This window comes from Aegilops tauschii, chromosome 1 (assembly GCF_002575655.3).
Source record: "Aegilops tauschii subsp. strangulata cultivar AL8/78 chromosome 1, Aet v6.0, whole genome shotgun sequence".
NCBI classification, from domain to species: domain Eukaryota; kingdom Viridiplantae; phylum Streptophyta; class Magnoliopsida; order Poales; family Poaceae; genus Aegilops; species Aegilops tauschii.
In genome coordinates this window covers 65,767,631-65,792,157 of record NC_053035.3, presented here as the reverse complement: position 1 = coordinate 65,792,157, position 24,527 = coordinate 65,767,631, and the positions used below count along the sequence as shown (strand labels likewise).

The window sequence follows — 24,527 nt, the reverse complement described above, 5'->3', positions numbered from 1 at the left end:
ATCGAGGCCACCCAAACCCTGAAAGTATAACCCCGGCCTGATAACTTCGACATGAGGGGGGCGTCGGACATGCATGAGAGAGGCGGTCCGCAACTAATCCATTGCTCATATATGCATATGATTCCTTGTTGTAATTAGCTAGGTCTATGTTTGCCACTAATATATCCATCTATCATGTTTGTATATTGCCATGTTGTAATATTTGCAGAAACTATGGACAAAGACTTAGAACAAGAAGAGTTGTTGGGGGATATAATCCGTGACGGAGGTGATCCCTTTTCGTTTCTCAATGACACCGATGGTTAGGAAGGAGAGGATGACGGCTCCGGTAATCCAACAATGGAGGAGGAAGGAGATCGTGACGGCTCCGGTGACCGAATGCCGGAGGAAGGAGACCATGATGACGGCTCCGGTGACCGAACGGAGGAAGGAGCTATTGCAAAGTCCGGCGAGGTATATATATTAATTAAGCTTGTGCTGACTTCATGCATTAATTGTTTTGGTATGTACATATACTAACGCTTCTTTCTTCTTTTAGCCCTCCGGATCGAGCCAAACTTCCGTAAGGAGACGAGGCCCGAAGAAAAGGTTGCGCCAAGAAGAAAGGTTCATGATCACAGAAGTCGCGAATGATGGCCAACCGATTGAACCCAAGTGGACCAAGTATGCATTTGTACATTAGTGCGGAGTTGTTGTTAGGGACAGTGTCCTGATCAGTGTACAACAATGGAATAAGAGTAAGGATGACCCTTAAGTATCTTATATCCAGGATAGACAGAAAGGTGATATTTGGACTCGCTGATGGCAAATTTCAGCCTACCGCCAGAGGAGGATCCGAATAACCCAGTTATAGAGCCAAAGGTCAAGGCGTTTGCTCTTAAGAAGATGGCAGATCTATTCAGGAACTGGAAGAAAGAGTTGAACACAAAGTTTGTCGACAAAGGGAAGATTCCAGAATTCATCGGTCGATATGAGAAGATAAGAGATCACTGGCCCGCATTTGTGGCCTACAAGAAATCAGAGAAGGGTCAGAGAAGGTCAGTGAGAAACAAGAAAAATGTTGCAAAGAAGAAGTATCACCATCACACGGGGTCAGGTGACTACTACAAAGCCCGGCCATTGTGGGACAAAGCTGAGCAATACCTATGTGTTGAAGGGGTCCAACTAGCGACGTTGAACTGGCCAGATTGTTCAAGGACTTGGTTCTTCAGGGTTGGGGAAACTTTGGACCCAGAAACAGGGGAGTGTCATTGGACGGACGAGCAACTTGCAATACCCATCAACAAGCTTCAGAAATATATCAGGGCAGCGCAGGAAGAGACGTTCATTCCCGATAGAGAGAAGAACGAGCTGACAGAGGCCCTCGGGAATCCTGAGCACCCTGGACGAACACGAGGCACACCAGGCTCCGTTCCGTGGGTGGTTGGGTTTCCCGACAGCGGTGGTTACAGAAGCCGAGAGAGAAAGAGGAAAGTGGAAGCGAGCGAAATGCAAAAGCTCAATGCTAGAATAGCAAAGCTAGAGGAACTTGAAGCTACCGGCCAACCATCTCAGCGGCACAAAGATCCTTGCTTCGACGCTGCCCCAGAAGCTACCCCACCATCTCTGCGGAGAAGCAGCGTGGCTTCCATGGAGCTCGTTCGGCCTGATTTCATGGCTCCTCGCTACCCCGTGGATAGTATCATGGAGGCTGAACATTGCAAGCTAATGACGAAATGGCAGAACCTGACTTTGAAGGCGGTTGTCGGCTCTGTTGTACCTCCTCAAGCTGGCGGCACTTTTCATTGCCGTCTGATTCCACATGGCTATGATGTTGTGACGATGGATGAAATAATGGAGGGATTTGAGGAGCTGGAGCTTGACTACCCTACAGGTGAAGGGGAGAATTATCTGGTTTATGCTTTAAGGAGTACCTGTCTATGGAGGAAGGAGTACATCAAGCTTCCAAACTGGACGCCTCCTCCTCCTCCGGCGAGTCAGGGCACTCCGCCTCCTCCTCCGGCGAGTGATCAGGGCACTCCGCTTCCTCCGGCGCGTGAGGGAACTCCGCCTCCTCCGGTGTGTCAGCGGACTCCGCCGCGTCAGCAACGGCACAAGAGAGACGCCGCCGCTCCGGCAGCTAGCAGTACAAGCAGAGGCGGGAAGCAATTCAAATACGGTCTGTCTCTCAAGGCTCCGGAAAAGTTACCATATGAGAGGACCGACGTGGAAAACACGGACATCTCTGCTGCCGAAGTGAGGGACCATTTTGCACGGAAACCTCCACCACCGAAGGAAACGGTAGATCCGGTGAAAGTGAAGCGCACTGTGGATGCCCTGAAGCGACCACCACCGCCTTTGTCGGATTCCAACTATGTCCGCTGTATTAAAAAGACATGAAGATGCGCGGCGGTCGGGAAGTACTTCCAGTGATGCAAGATTAGCACAACGAAGAAGTGGGAAAACAATTCCCCAGCTCGGCGAACAGGCAAAGCAATCGTGCCCCCCACTCAGGGTGTCAAGCGATATCGTCGCTAATCATCCGGGGCTAGTGCCCGGTACTAATCCTGCTGATTACCTGAGCGATGATGTACAGTTTGAAATGTTAGAGGTAGATATCTTTAGATACGAGTACGGGAAGCCTCTCGTCAAACCTAATCATCCTCCTCTAACAACGATGATGTGAAGATTGCATGGATGGTACATGGATACCTGCAGGAAGTCTGGGAAGGATAGTTTGATGCTGGGAATTAAAGAGGAGCATGACCTCGTTGGAACTGAGGTGATGCATGTTGAATTTGTGGAGTTATTCCAGTTATTCAATCAAGACGCCCGCGACAAACAACTCATGACTTGCTACTGTCTGTAAGTATTACTTCTGTAATTAAGTCTCTATAGCTCTGCTCTTTCATTGCATGTATATATATATTTATTCTCACTATATTATGCAGATTGAAGATCATCGAATGCAAAAAATCACAAATCTATGATATTGGGTTCATTAACCCAAATACCATAAATGAATGGTCGGTTAAAAACAGAGACAAAGATACTGAGGACAACTTGCTACAATCGTTACTTTGAAATCAAAACAAAGGGAAAATACTCTTTCCTTACAACTTCGAGTGAGTGTTACTATCTTGTGCATATTCGGTTTCGCTTACTCGAGGTTATAGTAATGTAATTGATGAGTTATGCATGTGTGCGCAGCTTCCACTTTATTCTGCTAGAGAGTAAGCTTGACCGGAGAGTAGTAACTGTCTTAGACTCGAGACGAAAAGATCCCCAGGACTATGCGGACATGACTGCAATGCTCCAGAAATAAGTTCAATCGATCATTATCGCACCATATCGGCAACTTTGTGCATTTTCTGATATCAAGTAATTATTTTCTTTGTCTGACAGGGTTTGGAAAGAGTTCACCGGAATGGTTCCGGGACTGCCGAGGGAGCTGCGATTTACACACACCCAAAAGTAAGTAGTACTAGCTAGGAAAGTGCATCTCCCATTGATTATAGTTTCATCAATACCATTTATCATGCTTGATTATCAGTTTGATTGAACTCTATTTCTCGTAAAGTGCTTGTGGCAGGAAGGCGGGAATAATTTATGTGGATACTACATTTGCGAGTTCATGTACAACGCGACCTCTAAGCGGGGCCACTCTAAAAAACGATACAAAGTACGTAAACAATAATATTCACAATTTTATTTTATTACCATCATTTGTGTTGAATTTCATTCATATATATGTATTGACCCCTTCTTTGAATTAGATGTGGCAGATGCGGGATGAACTCCTACCACATGATTGCATACGAGCAATTCAAGAGGAATTGGTGGGATTCTTTCTTGGCCACGTCATAAATGAGAAGGGAGAATACCATCTGGAAATTGAAATGGATTTTAGATGTTACGGATTATAAGAGATGTTATATTGTATATATGTAGTAGCGTTGGATAGATATATGAAAACTTGTTGTTCGACCAATCTCTCGGAGAAAGAGAGGTCACTTCTCGCTGTATATGTTCATGACGATCTTGTGTAATGGTTCCTTCATTTGCTTACTAGCTAGCGTGTCGAGTTCTCTCTATATGTATAGAAGCTAGCGTCGACCAAGCATGGAGAAAGAGAGGTCACTTCTCTCTATTAGCTAGCTAACACAATATGAAACCCCTAAATTAAACCTCCAAAACCACTAAACCCCCCACCCCCCTTCAAAAAAAAAACCCTAGCGCATGCGTGCTGCTGACGCATGGCAGCCTTTTGGTCCCGGTTGGTGTTACCAACCGGGACTAAAGGTCCTCCTGCCTGGGCGCTCCGCAGCGGCCACGTGGAGCCCCTTCTGTCCCAGTTCGTAAGCGAGCCGGGACTAAAGGTTTTGGGCTTTAGTCCCGACCCTTTTGTTCCGGTTTCTGAACCGGGTCTAAAGGCCCTTAGGAACCGGGACTAGTTCCCTGTTTTCTACTAGTGTAGTAAAATACCGAAAGTGTTGTTCTAATCCCAAGGTCATGTGAGCTCGGGTGAACAGTAAAATCAAAAGAAAATTCAAACAAAAATGTGTGAAACACTAAAAAAAGTTTTAATAGAATGCAAAATTTCAAAACCAATGCAAATGACATTCGAGGACAATTCGGCAAGAAAAGCGATGCTCGAAAATGTTATTTTCAAATGCATTTTGGAGCATCGATTTTGTTATTTTTGCTATGTTTTCCACGAATGTCAGGTGGTGTTGAAATTTTGCAAGTTGTTAAAAGTTTTGTCAATGTTTCACACGAAAAAAAATGGAATTTTTTGCAAATTTTTCATTTTCTTTTTATTTTACTGTTCCGAACTCATGAGAGATCGGGATCCGAACAGTACAACACTCTTTTTGTTAGTTGTTGTCTTTTTCCTTCTGTCAGCTTCTCCATGAGCTGCTTGATTTCCTTTCGGACACTACTGAAAGTCTCCTTCACCAGACAACAATCGCGCCCGAAAGGGACGCCAACTTGCGCTGTGGGTTGAGTTATGGTAAAATTTACCATGTAATGTATTTTGATTTTCGCTAGGATTTTATAGTCTGGCTATATTTTTTGGTTGCTAACCCATCCTATATACCTCTAATATAATACAACAGACTCAAGTTAAGGTAAATCAGACCACTGTGTAAAGCATACAATAATTGTTTCTTAACACTGTTTTGATAAAATCACCTCGATCAGCTAGGTATCGTTGACGGAACAAGAACAAGTAGTTTGTCAGGGATCAAATCGATGCCTTGCATCTAGCAACAATATGTCATAGCAACACATGCTTGCACGTCTGATCGATCGGAGTCGGCCACGATCCATGTGCCCACGCAACTTCCTGTTAATTTGATCCAATAGAGAAGATGACCAAGAAGTGTCAGTTCTTTCGAGTCAAATAAAGAAGTCAAAAACTGAACAAGATTTCGTTGACGTCCTTCGCTGTCCTCGTCACAAGTTAAATGTAGCTGTTCAAAAGCACCGACACGCAGGTTCCTTGACAGTGCATTCAAGTAGTACCTTGCGAGAGATGACCAAAGATGGTCTCCGCTCTTCCGAGTCTCACAGAAAACTAATAAAAACTGATCACCATGTTCGCCCATTCAAATAGTTAAGCGTCGTCTTGTGAACAGCTATTATCGACCCTGGTCAGGGTGTACTTAGATTGCTCGTGGCCACGTGATCAACATCTGCATCGTCACTGAAAGATTAGGAGAGCGGGAATTACAACGTATACATGAGATGACCAGACTCCGGGTAATCTGCAATATTTTTAACAATGGTGCATTTTATAAACACAATGAATGCACATCTGGCCTCTATATAGTTAGAACGCACACAACCAACAACAACAAACACATGCAAAATCTTACCGACAATTATCAAAGTCATAACAGACCGGAGATATAAACCATGGTGGAGTAAAAAAAAAACTCTGAAATTATCAACAAGCTACGGCAGCAACCATATATACACCGCCCATCTCTTGATATCACAATCACAGTGAGAAAGGTTCTCCAACAAAACACTACCGGCATACTTACACGTAAGCTGAAGGCCAGAGTAAAATCATCGGCAAACTGCGACCGTCAGGAAAGCTCAGGATATGCCGGCGGCCTACAACTGGTCGTTGGCCAAGCTCCATATAGGCCGAGGGTGACCGTCAGCATAGTTCCTGACACGTAGCCCTGAGGGGCGTTGGCTGACGGGCGGCTGACACCATTAGATCTGTGCCGGCGGCCCTCACGACAGCCGTCGGCATAGTATTTTTCTCTATTATTTTTAATTCTAAACCATTTTCTACTTTCAAAAAAAGTTTGAATTTGATTAATTTAAATCTGACTTATCTAAACTTAAACATATATAAATTATATATCAATTTGGTGTAGGTTTTTTCATAGATTATGAATATCCACTTTGTTTCTGTTTTTTGAATATGATTAAAATACAGCCTCATGTACTTTTGACAATAGGTCCTTATACTTTGTGAAAATCACAAGTAATTCATACTTCATCGATTTTGACAAACTTCATATGTGTTTTTGGATCAAAATCTTGAAAGGATTTTGTTGGTATATCATATTTTCAAATTTGAAAAAACTAAAATCGTATTAGCTTGAAATCTCCAGAAAACACCCTCTTGATTTGACTTGTTTGTATATATTTTTATTCCTTGGCCAAATGTGTTAGATTTCATATTTATTAGCGTCAGAAAGTTTCAAGGATTTCATAAAAACGTTTTTACACATGTGCTACCAATCACGAAGGTTCGGCACTTAGATGGGGGAACCGGCCACCACGGGTATCCCGGAGGGAATAATTTTGAATCTTGGGCCCAAATGTGTTTTCCATGTGTCTATGACGTGGCCCAACACAATTATGAGGAAAATTTCATCAGTTACATTCCTTTCGAGGCTGGTCAACAGGGTCGATTTTCCGGTCAAAGTGGTAGCTTTCCCGGTCAAACGGATCAGGGTTAGGCCTCTCCGGGGTCTTTGGAGGGTAGCAATCCCTCCAAAACTTGCATTGTGTCCTGATACATGTCTTAAAGTGCGGTAGGATGTTTAATCACCCAATACTCAGCTCCGGAGTGTGACCCGTTTCACGGATGGCACAAACACATGCACTTAGAGCGAGAAACTGCCACCATGGGTATTCCGGAGGGAATCTTGTGATAACTTGGGCTCAAACTTTGTTTTCCATGATCCCATGGGCTAACCTAGCACAACCAGGTCGAGAAGTCCATTGGTCAAACGTCATTCAGCGCCAGTCAATGGCCTAGATTTCTGAGTCAAACGGGTTAGGGTTAGGCTGCTCCAGGGTCTTCGGAGGGCGGCAATCCCACCCAAACTTGCATTGTGTCCTAATACATGTACAAATCCCATGGAGTCAGATACCAACGATATGGTGGTAGTCGTGTTTGGACACGGCAAGCCACATGGCTGCCACCCACTTCTGAATGTCGTGATCCAGCCTACCATCACTTACTCACATGTCTGATCTTCCAGCACAAGTGCGAGTACAGCTAACATAACCAGGGCACGGCCTAGCCGATCTAGAGAGGAGGAAGATGTATGCATTTTTCTCCTTTTTATCCTCTCTCACTTTCTTTCCTGCATGGCTACGTTGATAAGATCCGTCATGTCATATCGTAGGCGTACTTTAGGCATCTCAATACTTATCGTCAAGAGTGTGTGAAACACTACTCCAAAGTGTGAGCGCTAGTGGAGTACCGCGCCACACAGATGGAGGTTAGTTTTGTCCACTTAGAGCCAAGATAAATTTTGTACTTTCACTTCTTTTGACCTTCGTCTTCACTTCTCAACTAATGTGCAAAATGTCTACTCGGCTCTTCAAAATGGCACTCCGGCTCCACCAATCAGACCACCACCACCAAATCCTGGACCATTACCCCCAACCGATAATGATAGAAGAATTCTTGGCACGTGGCACAGGGACTATGGTTATTACATTGCCAAACTAGTCAAGCACTATCTATCGTTCATTCAACACATAGAGATTTCTCTTACTATCTCTTTCTAAAACATGTTGGGATCCCACGGATCAAACGTTCCTGGTGATTCTTCTACTCCTCATTCACGGAGCCCAGTGACACCACTTTGCTCGATGGTGGCGGTGCTCCTTCTCCCTCAGCCTGTGGCTTGCCCCTTCCGGTTAGTCCCCTCTCGCAAGATGCGTCAACTTAAAGTTAGAACATGTGCCAAACCGCAAACTTAGAGCTGGACCAATTGTCATGCTATACGTTTGTCATGTATTTTGTAGCGATGATGCTCTTGTTGGTGCACTTAGGGTTTTGGCAGTGCTAGAAGGCCCACGGTGGTGTGTTGGCTTGTTATATATTTGGTTGATGATGTAAACTTGTCGTCTATGATAATGATGTAAAATTCTCTTGATATGATGCTATTTGTGATGATTTCAACTTCTCGTGCTATGATGCTATTTATGAGTTTGTTTCGATGATGATGTAATGTATTTGGGTGTCATGATGATGATAATGTTATTTATTTTGTTTTTATGATGATCATACTATGTGTGATGGATATAATGTTATATGTGAGCTTCTGATGATGATTATATCATATTTGGGCATGTAGCAATTTGATTTTGCAGGGCAAAACCAAAATAGGTTTAAAAAAAAGCTCATGGCAGCTCGGGGCAATGCTATGCCGGCGGCATAGATATACCCGCCAGGAACGGCCAGAAGCTGACGTGTGGCAGATATATGTCGATGGCTTTGCCATCGGCATAGCTTGAAACCTATGTCGACAGTAATGTCGTTGGCATACCTCCGTCACGTGGCCTAATAGGATAGTGGCACGTTTCCAAACGGTGTCGGACAAACGTGTCGTCTATTTTCTTTACCGACAAAAATCTATGTCTACGTCCATAGGAAAAGCCATCGGCATAGGGTATCTATCCCGATGGATTTACTATACCGACGACTTTACTATGTCGAGGAAATCGAAGAGGACGGCCATATGTTGATGGTAGCTATCGTCATAGCCCGATGCCGACGGCTTTCAGGCCTATGCCGACGGCCTATGCGACGGCTACTAGCCGTCGGCACCTATTTAACTTCCTGTAGTGACAATATCTTCATGAAGGGCGACGCTTAAGCCAACGTCGCCAGATCCAATCATAGAAGACCTAAATCATGGGTTTTCACCGTGAAGGACAAGTCCGTGCAATTCCGACCAATGGATTCAACAAGATAACAACATAAGAAACATTGCCATTGCCAGATATAACCAAATAGGGTCATAACTCTACGTAATTTGAACATCACATTTTATTTTTGAGCAGAACACACAGATCTTCATAAAATAGCACCATCATTTACAATTAGTAATGAAATAAAGTCGGGCATTATCATCCGACAGCACCGAGATTCTTCTACCAAATGTCGACGAGGAATCCCGGTCACCAGTTGATTGTATCAGACATCTCAACGCCGACCCGCAAATTTCTCCCGGATCCTTCCGCGGACAGGGGGGCCAGTTCGCCGACACGGATGAAGGAGGCGGCTATCCAACGCTGCCCGCATACATTCGGCCCCACTAATTTATTTATTTTGAAAGTTCACACGTTTGAATAGGTGCATATATAGAGTATAGACATTCAAATAGTGGCATACATAGAGTACACACGTTCAAATAGCCGCATGCAGTATTAGTTCAATTTTTTAAAAGTTTAAATATTACAACCAACATTGTTGTCCTGAAAACCCCAGCGAAAATGGTAAGAGAAGAGTGCATCGGAGGCAAAATAGTCATCCATCAGTGTCAAATGGATGCACGGCATGTTGCGGTTGAGCACTCGATGACCGTTGATTGATCCCTTAGAATTGAGAACATCCTCCTCTGCATGCTCCGCGTCTTCAAGGACCGTATGCATCATCGTCGTCTCATCTGTGTAGTCCTCCTCGTCGGACGAGTCGTCGGATGATACAATATAGTGCTCGTATATGCACTCCAAATCGGAATCCATCTAACATATAAAGCCTGTTAGAGTACCCGCTGATCCAGCGCCATCCCTCGCGCGCAACGATCTGCCTCGTCCGTTTTACCTACGTGTAAAGTTTTTGGTCCTTTTCAACTGGCTGTCAAACATCCAACCGTCTGTTTTGCTTCACGTCGTGTCGTGTCTTTCCAGTTCGGTGAATGACGCTTGGGCCAGCCATCTAGGTGGGACCACGTTGCAGTGTGCTTTGCTGACTGAGTTTGGGTGAAAAAAGGGGTGGATCGTGTGCTGTGCACGGTGAAAAGCCCGATCCCTCGTCCCTCCTCTCCTCGAGCCCCACGTTGCGCGGTGAAAACCCTAGCCCAATCCCTCGTCCCTCCTCTCCTCGAGCCCCGCGTCCCCTTCTTCGTGCTCGCCACCACCACCGTGTCGTCTCCTCCCCTTCGCGTTTCTTCTCCTCCCGCGTAGGATCCATGGCTCCATGGCGGCTGCTGGCTCGAGGCAGGGGAGCGGCCGATGCGGGGTCGGTTGGATCGAGGCGGGGAGCGGCGGATGCGGCGTCGGCGTCGGCGGCGGTGGCAGGAGAAGAGAGGCGGTGGCGGCGTCGACCTGCAAAGAGGCGAAAGGAGCAGTGGTGGCGGCGTCGAGCTGCGAAGAGGCGCCGCTCAGGCGCGAGACCATGGAGGCGGGAGTGCCTGCTTCGGGCCCCGATCTCGGAGGGTACGAGGCAGGGAAGGGCGACATTGCCGGCGTCACAGCGCGTGGAGCCTGAGCCCCTGATGATGGGCGACGCCAAGGCCCCGCGACCGCGACAGGGAGCTCCTCATCCGCCGTCTCCGGCGGCAGCGGCGGCGGCTCGGTCCCCCGCGCCGAGGACGACGACAACTTGGACAGGTACGTCGCCTCCTCCTCCGCCTCCGCCACACTCTGCTCCTCCAGCTGCGAGGTTCGCCCCTCTCGTCCCCCTCCATTCACGCCTCGTTCGTTCCCCTACGGTTTACCCTTTCATCCACCTGCAACGTCGGGTCTGTAGCCTTGCTGTTGAAATTTGTCCATGGTTCTGTGTTGGTATTCCTGTGGCAGTTCACAGCTTATTGTCGGATTTCTTGATTGTGCAAAAAGTAGGTTCGAAATGACTATTTATTTTAATGCTGCAAGTTCATAGGAGTAGGGATGTTGACCCTTGGCGAGTGTTTGTTGTGCTGAGGCTTACTATTGGATTGACTGGTCAAACTGGTGATGAGCTTGATCACTTTTTTGGTGCAATTTGAGGGTAATATTTATATCTCCTTAGCAATGAATTTGAGAAGAAATTGCTTTATTTGACTCCCTTGGAGGAACATATTATGATCTTATAATGTTATAATCCCCAAACAGAAGGCAGCCATACAGTGTATAAATGCTTTCTTGTGTTAGAACCCTGAGTGATTGTTAATTTGCCTAGGGTACTTGCCATGCTGACAGAAAATTCAGACCGGCGCCGAGATTTCTTGTCGCGAGGAAATCACGGGAGGATGAGATGAACCCGGACGAGGTCGCTGCAGTCATTGGCGCCTCCTCCGCCGTGGGAGGCCAAGGGTGAGAGGAAGGAGGCGTCGTCAGCTCCAGAAGGACCGGCAGCCCTCCTCGTCAACGGCATATGCCGAGGTCGCTGCTGGTGCCGCTGACTCCGCACCAGCCTCCTTCATCTCCCAACCAAGGCCAGCTCAACCCCTCAAGAAGAGCAGGGATGCTCTCTTTCTACACCCAGCGTCCACACAACCAGATCGACAAGGTTGAGCTCCTCCATGAACCGATTTCTTACCTTGCTGGTTGTGTCATATGGCAGTCAGCATTTGCTTGATGAATGTTTCAGTTTTGCTACCGCTGCACCTCCCCACCATGAGCTCAGCCTTCAGCCGTCACCAACACTGAGTGTTTATTCTTATTCCTTTCTCTAATTCATTTATATATTTCATGGGTAGGGTTTGGATGGCCTGATGAGAGCAGCCCAGTAGTTGTACCTCTGCAACTTCGGCAATGTATACAGTCATCAGTACCATCTCTTTACCGCACTTTTTACATTTCATTTTTTTGAGTTGTTTGATTCATTTTCTTTTCCAACTGAATCAACTCTCGAGGTGGACGCATAGCTCTCTATAAGAAGATCAATCATCGATGACTTACTGATTTACAAGGCACGTAAAAAATATATACTTTCTATGTGTTCTTTGGATCAACTAATGTGAGGTCATTTTCTCTTATTTCATTGTTCTTGCCGCTGCATATATGCCTTCATGCATCTGAACCACTAAAAATTGCAGGAGAAAACAGATTGGGGGGATAAGAGGCTATTGGTGTTTATTCCCCCTCCGCTCCCCTGCGCCGCTCCCTCTCCTCCGACCATGGGCAGCAGCAGTCAGAGAACCAGGTATGGGTCCTCCTAGCCTTTCCTTTTTCCTTGCTTCTCACTTGTGCCTCAAACCCACCCCATTCTAATCTATCTGTACTTTCTCTCCTAGGGGCAGCTGGTTTCAACGGGAAGCTACGTACTTATATGCCCCCACCAATTTCAACGGAGAAATATGACCAGCGACAACTACTAATATCAGGTGGATCCAAGGTGCATCCATTTTCCCCCCAAGCAGCTAACTTTTGTTATGTACACTGTAGCTATGGTTGTAGAACGCCCCCATTTCTTTTCTTACTATCAAATTTCCTTGATTCAGCTATTTGACTACATGTTATTATATGCCCAGGGTTAATTAGTACCTACAATGCTACCTTCAGTTTGTGTAAAAGGTCCAAAGTGGTTTCTGCAATTCTTATTATGCTTCCTGTTGTTCGATAGTTTCAATGGATTTTGGTGTTTCTTTAAAATTGATATTCCCTCGTTAGTTCTTTGTTCTGTGGAGAGTATATTTCTTTTGTTGTGACTTGGTGTTATAAAGACTGTCCTTTTTTGTCTGATAAGCTATATGCTAATCCTTTGTGATTGTTGTGTTAGTGCACACATATTTATTCATATCAAAATTGTGTGTGTTTGTGTGGTTAATACTCACTTCGTTTTGATATATTTGTCTTCTAATAACCCACCGTGCACAGGACAGACCATGGAAGCATCAACTTATCAAGAAATGACTTATTAACCTATTAAAAGACCATACCGGAACCACCTATGACATAACCTCTTCAAAACATTTAAGTAGGGGTGGGCAATAGAAGCGTTGTAGTAACTGCTCACTTGCTGAACGGACAAACATTTTGACGATGACTCTTGCTTTCATGGATATACAGAGATAAATGGATGGATGTTGCAAATACAGTAGAAATCATGGGTGCAACAATATTTATGTCCATGTTTTTCTTTGTCTGAATGTGTGTGTATACTGGTTACAGGGCACTATTTGCATAGAATTTATTTGACCTGTAGGAACCGGCTCTACTATCTAGCTTTTAAATGTAATAAATCTAGAAGGCAATGGAGCATTACTGTCTTTTCCTCTTTCTACATAAGCAAGAAAGCTGTGACTTGGATTCTGGACATGAATCTTGTTAACCTGTTGAAGCAGAAAACTATAGATGCATAGTCCAATTAGTTGTCCTTTGTGCATACACAAGAAAGTGGAATTTGGAGTCTGGACATGAATCCTTGAGACTGATGGCCAGAAACAGAACACAACATGATGACCTCCTACTTGAGTGAGACTCTTCTTCACATGTGACTGCTCTCTTTTGGAATACCAGCCATGCGTGACATGTTTAGTAGAACAGAGTGTGTCGTACGTCTGGTAGTTGTTGTTGCCTATACAGAGTGTGATGATCTGAGGGTTTGAACTTTTTTTTTTGCAAATTACTTGTTATATAAACTATATGGATGGAGTTACGGAACATTAAGAAAAGATATGGGAAAGAATATAGAGTGTGAAATTTGCTATATAAATTGCTTGTTATATAAAAGTTGAATCTCACGATCCAACTTTTTAGAACTATGCCACAACTTTTATGAGGCCATAAGTTTTTCTTTCAAAATCTGCAGGTTATATGATTTGTACATGGCGGTGTTACTGAACAGAAGGAGGTAATTTATTCGCTCTTTCTATTGATTAATATTGTTCTTCACTCTTTCTAAACTATTGAATTTATTAATATTATTCTTGCACAAATTAATTAATGATTATATCATCTTTTGGTCAATTGAGTAAGATATAACATGATGATCCTCTCTTAATTTGGTTTCTCCTCCGCTGAAGAATATAGGAATCACCAACAGCCCTTCTGGTGAGCACCATGTCTATGAACTCATCTCCATACTTACTATCCTTATATAAACTGGGGGTATCCATGTGTTGCTAATAAGGCATTTTCCATTCTTTGTTTTTCAATTCTGTATCAGTAGTTCCAAGGAAGTGCTCAACCTAGACGTTGTTGGCCGAAGGAGGGGCGGAGCAGGTGCCAGTCAGGTAGGCGGCTCAATGGGTGGGAGATGGCAGCTGCCGATCTCACATGGCTCCTGCGCCCCACTACCCTCCCCTCCCCGGCTAAGTAGGAGGTTCGAGGGCAGCGACTAAGGAAGGAGCACATCGGCGATGAGGGCTAGCAACAGCAAGACGCAACTGTCAGGTGCTGTCGATATGCCACCACGTCGGCCCCTTCACGCGCGACCGCCGGGGTCTGGGCCTTTTTCTCAGCAATGCGTAGTGTTTCCTTTATTGTTGTTGTTTGTGTTGTCCTAGATATTCCTTTGCCATATGATTTTTGATCATTTTCTCGCTCATTCCTAGAGGAGCGCTATGGATAATATGATTGCGATGACTAAGATACATGCTTTTTGTTTACTTGGGATCTGCTTCTCTTAATTTTTCTGCAATCCTTACTTTACACACTGGTATGTTTTGTTGCCAGGCTCAGATCGGCGAGACCCGTGCCAATGCATGAGGTACAATATTTTTCTTATTTATTCCTTTCATACATATTGAGTTCATTCACCCTATTATATATACTGATTAAACAGTCACGCTCATTTCTCATGTTTATGTTCAGGCCTAACCTCACAAAACTTTGGTATGCACTCACGTATAATCAGGGCTTGCTTATTTTAATTGTTGAATTCATTTTATAAATATTATATCATTATTATTTGTAATCAGTTTTTTGTTTATGATTTCCGATTGGGTAATATCCCATCATACTACTAGGCATTGGCCAGGTACTGGACTTTGGCTGGTTGTCAATATAAGCTTTGTGTTCTCCTTTGTTTTTACCTCATTTATAAAGTCCTTGATTGAGCATGCATTTGATTTCTATGCCAACATAGATCTTATTGCTCATCAAAGGTATCTAAAAGTTGTGTGCTCTGCAACAGATGGGTTGTGTTAGTCAATAGAAATACCTAATATGTCAGTTTTGTTGCCAAATATTTTAAACACATATATATACAGAGTTCTAGAACAGAAGATGATCTGGTGGTTACCTTTCTGTTATTTACTCGAATGACTGTACGTATATCTTACCTTCAGACTTTATCCGATCTTGGTTAGTTTTCCATCTCCAATCAGATTAATGGTTTGCATGCAGACCAAGCCCAGTGTTTTATGGTGTTCTTATTCCTGATTTAGTTGTACATTTGACTTTTAGTTTCTTCATAGATAATAAAGTAGTGGCAGATGAACCAGTAAGTTATCTGTGCCCATGCTTTGCTGTAAGCATTAAATTTGCTCTCTGCTTTTACTTTCGATGTGTTATCCGTACCCCTGTTTTTTGTGGCTAATTATTATGCCTATCAACATATGTAGAGTCCATGGTATCATACGATTTGAAGTTGAAAAATTCATGCTATGTGTGATACGGAAAAGTCATTGCCTTCTTTGCTGGAACATTTCCTAAGATGATCTAAGGTAATTATTTTAGTCACCATGTCATTTATATGCTAAATTCAGTGCGTTGACAACTGGAGATCGCTTCCTTTTTTGTGTATTGATCATTTCAGTACGATTGTTTGATACACTGCCGACATCATTTTGCTTCTTCTTGCTTGTTATTTCATTTATTTCCTCCAGCAAGTGGATGGCTATTTCCACTGCTTCAGGTTTTGTTTTGGCTCTAATTGTGTGTATGGCATCTTGGCCTTCTTAGGTGGAGCAGCTATGAATATCCTCGCTGATCTATGGATCTATCATTGTAAGAGTCAATGATATATGGTGAGCTGCCTCACACCATCATTTGGTCTTTGTAGCATTTGAGTTGGCAAATTTGTTGGATTCATGCGATTAGGCATGGTAAGTGCTCAGAGACCCATAGCTCTATAATTGTTTGCTTCCAAAAGTTCTGAATCTTTTCTGCGCCTGGTCCTCTCATTGGTGAGAGTAGCCATGTAAATCAATCTGCTATGGGAAATGGGAGTTTGCAAACTACCGGAGTCTAATTGCTGAGGGACGAGGTTCGTAACTGAGGGTCATGTGCAGAGCTGGAGGAAGAAGTTGCGAGGCTTGGAACTCTCCTTGTGAAGGGCTCAGGGACAGCAGTGAGGACAATCCCTCTTTAGTTGTAATTGTGATACTCCTGATGTGCAAGTAATCACTCCTGTGATACTCCTTATGCTAAAATGTTGGTTGTTAGTATAGAGGTGGTGACATTATTTGGTTCTCTGGTATTGATTTCATGATTTGTGGTTAATACATGATGTAATACAATCCACATTGCATTATATTTCCAGTTACATCTCCTACTTACTCACTAATAACATTCTTTCTAATTCGGTTCTTGCGCCATTGGCGCAACCGGGTCATCTAGTTGCATGAAAGAAGTAGAGACAACTTTTTTAGCTCCGGCAATTCATGGAACAATTGTCGGGCATGGTGACTATAGCAGTAGCGGATGGTACCTGCCAGGGCGGTCGGCGGAGAGGGGTTGAACGGCGACAGAGGTGAAGCGGGTGGAGCCTTGCTGAAATGCAGGAGGTGACGAAGATGTAGAGTTCCGGTAGGGGTGTGGCGTGGCGGCCGGGGTGGTGGAGCGGCCGCGAAGGCAAGGGAGAAAGAAAGAAGGAGAGAAAAATTTTGGGGGGGGTTGGAGGCGCGGGGTCCAGGAAGGCTTTTGGGTGGGCCGGGGGTGTTGGAGGCTGCTGTCCGGACTCCCGCAACCCCACCCCCCCTCCTATTTGTCTCGGGTTTGCCGGGAAAAGTACGCCCGGACCACTCGGCGGACCGATACAATTCCATTTTGGATGGCAAACCGCGTTCGGACCACGTGGTCCAGACAATTGCGGGTGGTTTCAGGGTCTGCGTTGGAGATGTCCTCACTTTGTTGTCTTGCTCATCATCTGATTCGGCCGCAAATTTGTTCCATCTCATATGGCTGGCCAGGAAAAGACTGTTCGCAAGGAAAACGGTGAAAATCACATGAAAAATATGTTTTGAAGTTCAAATAATTCTTCAAAAATTAAAATGCGTAAAAGAAATTGTCTTCCATACGACAAATAAAATTTCAAACTCAAATACAAATTAATCACCTCTGTAAAGGAGCTGGAGTACCCGTCTCCTGGGAGGCTTCACGGGCAAGAGTGGCCCCCGCGCCGTCAATTTTTAGGTGGCGTGCCGTGAGGGCCTCTCGGGGCCTCTTCGTGTCGTCCGATCTTTCTAGACAGAGTACATCCGGACGGCCCGTCTCCACGGTATATGACGGGTGGACCGCATGCACGCTTGGCCACAGTCATATGGTGTCTTTCGTCGCCGAGACACTGTAGCTTGCTCGTCAGAATATACTTAGTATTCCATTTACAGAACTTGCGCTGAACATGTGCTGCACGGCCACGAGCCGACGACGAATCGACTGGTCGAGCCTATATATATAGGCTAGCTAGAGCGCACAACACAACTACAAAGAACACCGGATTGAAGGTAGTGTGAACCAGTGAGAGATGGCTCGGCGGGTTACTGGCTTACCCCGGTCGGCGTGCTTCATCTCTTTGCTCATAGTACTACTACGACAGGTATGTTCTGTAGCTTACAAGTTAATTTAATCCAATTACTTAACTTATTAGTATACTCTCATGCTTCCGATCGATGGAATGCTACTTTATTAATTTATTAATCTAGTAACGCCTTCGGTTTTTTTAATGTGTATTAAGTTTGTCTTAAATCAAATTTTGTATAGTTTGACCATATTTATATTAAAAATATTTCATGATGAATATAATATATTTTTTCTTCCGATATGTATCTGGTAATATTGATTTAATATTGTGATTGTTAGTACTTTTTTCTACAAACTTAATCAAACTTCAAAAGATTTGGCTTAAGACAAACCTAATATACAGTAAGAAGAAACGGAAACGTATAGACGTTTTAGTGCTAAACCCCGCAAAAGAAGAAACACTGGTGCTCAATATGGAGGACCTCTTCCGAGGTAAAGATATCATATCACGTGATGAATGTAAGACATGGATAGTTGTACCAACGAAAATGAGAAATAGTACAAGTACCCACATCTTGTGCTGGACTATAAGTCGGGTCGTCACACTAAATTTTCTCATGCGGTATGTTAGTGGGAGGGGCATGTAACTAAATTTTGATTTTCAACTTTTTATATCTTCCAAACCAAAAATCCAAATTAAGTTTGTTTGGATATTCTGTTTCTGGTGACGAGGGCTTTCAAACGAGATTCCTTTTTAATACATTTTGACAAGTTTTCAAAAAGTTCGTGAAGTTTCAACTTGTGAAACTTGGTACGAGTGACAGACAAAAACATAATTTTCAGAACTTCGGCACAAGCAACCAACAAAGTCGTAACTTTCAGAACTTGCGACCGAAATTTAGGAAATTAAAACATAAAACTTGTTGTGCCCTCGTATGAGATCTAACGACTTTGTAGATAATGAGGCAATCGAACAGCCAGCACGGCTCCTACGTGAACCTGCGAATATCCGGTATGTTAGCCCTTTTCTCTCTAAAGTCTGGACTATGTAGGGGCATGGGGCCTAAGACCCTAAGGCGTTAGTCCTTTTCTGTATCATATGTAAACCATGATATCAATAAAGATTTTCCAAATTCCTATTACTAAAACCTTCTATCCCTTTAACTGCTAATCCGGCTAACAATTTACTTTACCATTACATTAGAAGTGACAAGATTTTTGAAACTAAATCTCATATCGACGTGTTTCCACATAGATTATAGTAAATTGGTTAATAGTTTATTGGACGTCATCTTCACCAATGAGTACTTGCATGAGAGCACTTCCAGGGTTAATACTATCTCTTACTTGTTGCTAACACTTAACTCGCCCTGTTTCATATATAACATTGCATTTCCTAATTAAAAAGTACTCCCGCCGTTCCAGAATATAAGGAGCATTGAGTCAGACATTTGTATGCTTGACCAAGATATAGAATAAAATATCAACATCTGTAATACCTATTAGATAAAATATGCAAATACTTCTCATGATTAATCAAATGATGTGAATTTAGTATTATAGATACTGATATATTTTTCTAAAAATTTAGTCAAGCATGCACATGTTTGACTTTTGAAAATAACGAATACACCTTATATTTTGGAACAAAGGGAGTATAAACTATTGGCCTGGTAACCATGTACTATCCACGTGGCAATTATGCACTGCAAATATGACAACAATGGTAATAATTATTGTATTACAACTGGTCCGACAAAAAAATCACCGGAACATAGCAATATATGATCTTGTTTTGAAGCCCTCACTGGAACAAACTCTACTGGTGACGACCGACGGTTCAGGGGTAAATCATTTCAGAAATTTTGATGTACTGAATAATATGTATTGATGATATCAATCGTGAGGTGATAGATTCCTGCACGCATCTATGATTCTCCTACTTGTAGAATTACTCCATTAGTCATGGTGTAGTTTGTTTTAAGAATTTGTCACGGAATAGTTAGATAGACTTACGCCCGGCGTTTTATTCTATTTTAAATATAATAAATACGGGAAAGTACAAAAATATGTATGTCCCCATTGCACGACCAGTCTTCAGAAAAACTGAGAAATTACTGGTTAGTCCAGGCTAGATTTGGGTCCGAAACTAATGTGATCATTAATCCCGGTTCCAACGACTAGGAGCGGAGAGGGGCACAGTCACCTCTAGTCCCGGTTCAATGGGACCTCTAGTCCCGGTTGGTGATACCAACCGGGACTAAAGGGATCGCGGCAGGCTCGGGTCCTTGCGAGCATCTTTATTCCTGGTCATCTGAGTGCAGATTAAAATCGTATAAAGCCAAGTATTAAAAATACTCGGCGAATGCCAATTTCACCGCAATTCAGTTCGATGAAACTTGAAACCTCCCCAAAAAAATGAATACATAAATAAATGAAAGCTAGACGAAGAACTGATCAGCTCGATGCGGATGTTTATCATTAATACAGGTCACTGCCGCGGAGACAGTGAAAGTGAGCACCACGCCGGTATTCCCTTCAATCCCGTGGGGGCAAGAGAACGATGATTTCGAGGTGCTGGTGCGTGTGGAGGCGCCGCCGGAGGCAAGCAGGCGATCCCCCGTCGACCTAGTGGCCGTGCTGGATATCAGCAGCAGCATGAATACTCGGGCGGCGCCATCCGATGAGTCATCGAGGCTGGATCTGCTCAAACGAGCGATGAAGTTCATCATCGGGAAGCTCGACAGCGGAGACCGCCTAGCTATCGTGGCGTTCAACAACCAAATCGTCGAAGAGTATGGCACCAGGTTACTGGACATGTCGTCCGGTGGCCGGAGAGATGTAAGAAGGCGGGTCGATGAGCTGACGGCGCGCGGCTCCACGGCGTTCCGGCCGGGCCTGTGTAAGGCGGTGAAGGTATGCGCCCCTGCAGCCCGCTGCAATTTGGTGTTACAATCTTGCAACGGCATGAATAATTAGCAATATATCCTTAATCCTTGTGTGAAGTGCAGATCCTCGACGAGAGAAGTGACGGAAGGAACCGTGCCGGCTTCATCTTGTTCCTGTCGGATGGAAAAGACAAGAGAGGAATCAAGTGGAGCATGGAAGTCGGGATCAGCGCCGCGCTCCGGAAGTACCCCGTCCATACCTTCGGCTTCAGCGGGTCTCACAAACCCAACGCGCTGCTCTTCATCGCCCAGGAGTCGCGGGGAACCTACTCCTTCATCAACGAGAACCTGGCCAGCATCACCAGCGCCTTCGCCGTCTGCCTGGGCGGGCTCAAGAGCGTCGTCGCCGTCGACGAGCGCATCAGCCTTGTGGCCCCGAAGCATGGCGGGGTGCAGCTCAAGAGCATCGACTCCGGTGGGTACGGGAGCCACATCTCCGGAGACGGGGCGTCGGGCGAGATCGTGATCGGCGCGATGTACGCCGGCGAGGTGAAGAACTTCATCGTCCGCCTGCACGTGCCGTCGGTGGATCTGGACATCGGCAATGGCAAAGTTGCCGTCTCAAAGCACCAGCTCCTGCTCACGGCCACACGCCACTTGCATGCTGTCAATGGGGTTGGGGAGAACGGCGGCAGCGCATCACTGTCAGTCCAAAGGCCCGGAGCACTGGCCGTGCAGCAGCAAGTCGTTGCATCCGCCTTGGTAGTGAACCACATCGTCCGGTTCAGGTTGGTGGAGATGGTGGCCAAGTTCGTCCAGGGCCTGGACAAGGTCGTCGCCACCATTGATCGCGTCAAGGCCGACGAGTTGCAGGGGAGGTGGGAGGAATTCAAGGAAGCGCACAAGTTTTGGGGCGGCGTTGAGCTGTGGCGTTTCGAGGCCGACATCAAAGTGATGGTGACCGGCCTGCTGCACGGCGGCGGCCGATCCGGGGTGGCATACCTCTACTCATGGGTGTCCAGCTACCAGATGCAGCGGGCGACGACCATGGGCTCCACGGAGAAGGTCGCCGCCGAGTTCCTCACGCGGGAGATGGGTTTCATGCTGAACGAGGCGCACAAAACTCCGGTTTGGCTTGTGGAAGAAGAGGACCCGTTTGTCCTTCGCAGCGACACCACTGACGAGACCGAAGCACCGCGTGGCTGCGGCAGGCGCGTCCATGGCGTCCAACATGACGTGATCGACCCGCGGCTACAGATGTGGTCCAAGCTGAAGCGCGAGGTGCCGCTCATGTTCCGGCAGTCGGAAGAAACCGAGTCCCGCCATCTCACCGCCGTCTTCCGCGAGGCGTCCCTCGAGACCATCAACCGAGCAATGCACCACGACATATATCTGGTACGTACCTACGGGCGCTCCGAGCCGCGTCTGACTCCAAGCTAACGTCGTCTACCTTTACTCTACTCTATCGTCATGAGCGCAATCTTATTTGTGCAGGCCGTGGTGCACGACCGCAGCCTGAGACGATGCTACTCCGGCAACGCGTCGGAGCAGCGCGTGGAATGCACGTCAACCACCGACCCATGCTAGCTCAAGCACCGACGTGTTTTCACTTTGAATTTGCATTTCCTTTTTTCTTTTCTTCATTTGCAATTGTACTTTGCCGTGTCTTTATTCTTGAGGACCCCTCCTCCTACCAGTTACTGGTGGAGTTGTGGAGAGCCGAATATTTTTCTTTTTGAGTCAATTACACCACTGGTCCATAAACATGACGAGAAAAATTATTTTAGTGCTAAAACTTGTGGCATACAGGGAACGGGTGTTAGAACTTGGCTCGGACGATGCAAATTGTGTTTGGATATGAAAACAATGTTGACGAAGTTGGTGCGGGACCCACTGTCAACGACTGGATGGTGGAGGTGGGGGTGTGGCCTGTCTTTTTGCGCACACACAAAATGTGTCTTGGAGGTGGGGCTGTGGCCTGTTTTTTACACACACAAAATGTCTCTTGAAGGTGGAGGTGTGGCCTGTCTTTTTACACATGCAAAATGTGTCTTCAGGGAACCAAACTCGAGACTCTTTGATGTCCAATAGAGATAAAAAAGGCCTAATGTACTATAATCAAGGCGCTAGCTGGGATTCAATGGAATGTAGTTGTGCGGCCCATTAAGAACATGTTAACTTTTTAAGATATTGGCGAAATGTATGTAAGTAATAAAAATAATGTTCAAATATTTGTGTGTTATAAATATTATACATACAAATAATGATTAGTAAATATACAAAATTTAAAATACACTCATAGATTATATTAAAAAAATATTCACGTAATATTTCAAAAAAAATCATGTATTAAAAATAATGTTTATCAATTATAAAAATAATTGAGTAATCTAAAATCATAATAATATGTAACATTATAATTCTTAAATTATTGAAACATTTCAATGATTATACACACATTTTATAACTCATAAGTATGTTAGCAATTAAAATGTTTCTATAATTAAAAATATTCACAATTTAACAAGTATAATGTTGATATGGATATTGAGTCCTGGTTAATATTTAAATTATATAAAAAATGAATATAAGTCATGAGGGAAGATTATACACAAGTGAATGTTTATAAATAATTAGTAATGTTTCTGTTTAATAATTTAAATATGAGCCATGAGTGTGTAAAAATATTCATATTCATTAAAAATATTTGATATAATATACATGTGTATATTTAAATGTTTTTTTACTAATTAATTATTGGTTGTATATAAAATATTTGGAACACACAAAATTTGAACATTATTTTTATTACTTACATCCATTTTACAAATAACTGTAGCCTATTTAAGCCCAGCTGAGTGTCTTGACTATAATACATTAAGCCTTCCCATCCATATCTCACGCCTCCCGCGTTTGCTCCGCTGGCAACATTGATGCGCGACGCGCGCGTTCCTCCTCCTCCCGCTCCTAGCGCTCTTCCTCTACCTCCCGTGCCTAGCCGGCATGGCACTCCTCCTCCTCGCGCTCGGCCTGCATTCGGCGCACTCTTCCGACAGGTGGAGCTATCGTCGGTGCTCCAGGTAGGCCTTCTCTTGCTCTGGCGTGGCGCCCAGCGGGATGGGCGGTGCACTCACCCACTCACGGAGGATGCCGGTCCACGCATCCATCTCCGTCTCGGGCTCCACGGGCGGCGTGGGCGTGGGCGTGAGCGTGAGCGCCAGTGTGTGCTCGGGCTCGGCCTTGGGCTTGGGAAGCGGCGGGGCATAAGCGAAGGCCCCCGCCACCGACAGCTCGAGGCCCTCCTCCAAGCCGTCCCAGTGCGTGTCCTCCTCGTGCTGGTTTTCCTCCAGGGCATGCTAGAGCACCGCCTCCAATGCGGCTAGCAAGCCACCTCCTCCTCCGACACCACCTCCGGGGGCAGCGACACAAACCCAGGGTTGAGCTACACGCCGCCACGGCATGCCACGTCGTGCTCCATGGCGAACTAGGCCTCCCAGTTGGGGGAGTCTGACGGGTAGGCAGGGTTGTGTCGCTGCTCTGGCGTCAGTAGGGCTGGGCGAAAAGCTCGAAGCTTGCGAGCATAATGAGCACTCGATAGTTCAGCTTGTTTCGGCTCGTGCTCGTTAGTTAATGAACCAAGCCAAACAATTGCTCTTTAAGATTAACGAGCTTAGCGAGCGAGCAAACGAGTTTCACGAGCTAACTCGTTTAGCTCGATAATTTCCAAAAGTTTGCCATGAGATGTAACGCCCACGATGCGGCTATATCTCCCACGTG

General features: G+C 45.0%; 1 long non-coding RNA gene across 45 annotated transcripts; it reads left to right on the top strand.

The window, feature by feature from the left end:
• The first annotated feature begins 10,299 nt into the window (after nt 1-10,299).
• LOC109774795 (uncharacterized) lies at nt 10,300-22,545 on the top strand. 45 transcript variants are annotated; one of them, XR_012202066.1, is made up of 16 exons: nt 10,301-10,863; nt 11,414-11,743; nt 11,934-11,990; nt 12,090-12,146; nt 12,273-12,379; nt 12,471-12,571; nt 13,988-14,029; nt 14,202-14,229; nt 14,345-14,620; nt 14,854-14,887; nt 15,744-15,845; nt 16,084-16,148; nt 17,730-17,938; nt 20,353-20,778; nt 20,874-22,145; nt 22,245-22,545. It is a non-coding gene; the product is annotated as an uncharacterized lncRNA (long non-coding RNA). The 45 variants fall into 45 exon arrangements; XR_012202132.1 differs by lacking the exon at nt 17,730-17,938 and adding an exon at nt 14,992-15,012 and having other exon boundaries at nt 11,934-12,146; nt 14,209-14,229; nt 14,345-14,571; XR_012202128.1 differs by lacking the exon at nt 17,730-17,938 and adding an exon at nt 14,992-15,012 and having other exon boundaries at nt 11,934-12,146; nt 14,209-14,229.
• The last annotated feature ends 1,982 nt before the right edge of the window (nt 22,546-24,527 follow it).